Genomic DNA, 968 nt, shown 5'->3' on the forward strand with positions numbered 1-968 from the left:
GAGGGATCCTTGTGGGATGGAAATGTCCTGTATTTTGACTATAAATTTCAGTATCCTGGTTATTGTATTGTACTATAGTTTTGCAAGATGTTATTATTGCGGGAACTGGATAATGTGTAATGGCATCTTTATATTATTTTTTACAACTGCATGTAAATCGACAATTATAATAAAAATGTATTTAATAAAAGAACAGCAGACTGGCTATATGGTTCTTTAACTCAAGAAAAATTATACAAACAAAAATTTCACAGCCCTGGAATTAAGTTAGGAGCGCCATTTAGAGAGGAATTGGACCTTTCTGGTATTTCCCAGATCCTTTCTTTTTTAAAATTATGATAAAAAATATATATCATAAAATTTGTTATTTGAACCGTCCTTAAGTGTATAGTCCAGTGGCGTTAAATTCATTCACATTGTTATGCAACCATCACCAACATCCATCTTCAGAACTTCTTCATTATCCCAAACTGAAACTTCATACCCACTAAACAATAACTCTCCTTTCTCCAAAATATGATTGCTTCAAGAATTTTCATGTCATCTTTGTGTAAGGGCCATACTTATCTCTGTATTGTTCCAATTTTAATATATGTACTGCCAAGTGAGCATCTAAATCGTCTTTTGGGTGGCTATTTTTTCCACCTGTATATCATAGCATCTGGATGATATCCCAAAGACATCATTCCTGGTAGCCCTATGATTTGCTTAACATGCTATGGTTAACAGAATCAATTGTTCGATCTGATTCTTTTGCCTTAAGACAATCTCACAGATATTTTGAGGGTTATGTTCGTAAGTAAATTGATTCAATTTTGAACCATCTGCTTCCTCTCTCCACTTTTCTTGTTGTCTGCTCTATGAAACATATCGTTGGATAACTAGGGTGCTCATTTTACTTCACCTAAAGTTCTGTGTGCCTGTGGATTATATGGACCTGGAGAAATTCTGAGGGAAGGAATATTCTT

General features: G+C 34.1%; 1 non-coding gene across 1 annotated transcript; it reads right to left on the reverse strand.

The window, feature by feature from the left end:
• Positions 1-509: 509 nt before the first annotated feature.
• On the reverse strand, positions 510-612 carry LOC118883164. The gene has a single exon (XR_005016952.1). It is a non-coding gene; the product is annotated as a U6 spliceosomal RNA (small nuclear RNA).
• Positions 613-968: the final 356 nt, after the last annotated feature.

The sequence above is a fragment of the Balaenoptera musculus genome, chromosome 16 (genome assembly GCF_009873245.2).
Source record: "Balaenoptera musculus isolate JJ_BM4_2016_0621 chromosome 16, mBalMus1.pri.v3, whole genome shotgun sequence".
NCBI classification, from domain to species: domain Eukaryota; kingdom Metazoa; phylum Chordata; class Mammalia; order Artiodactyla; family Balaenopteridae; genus Balaenoptera; species Balaenoptera musculus.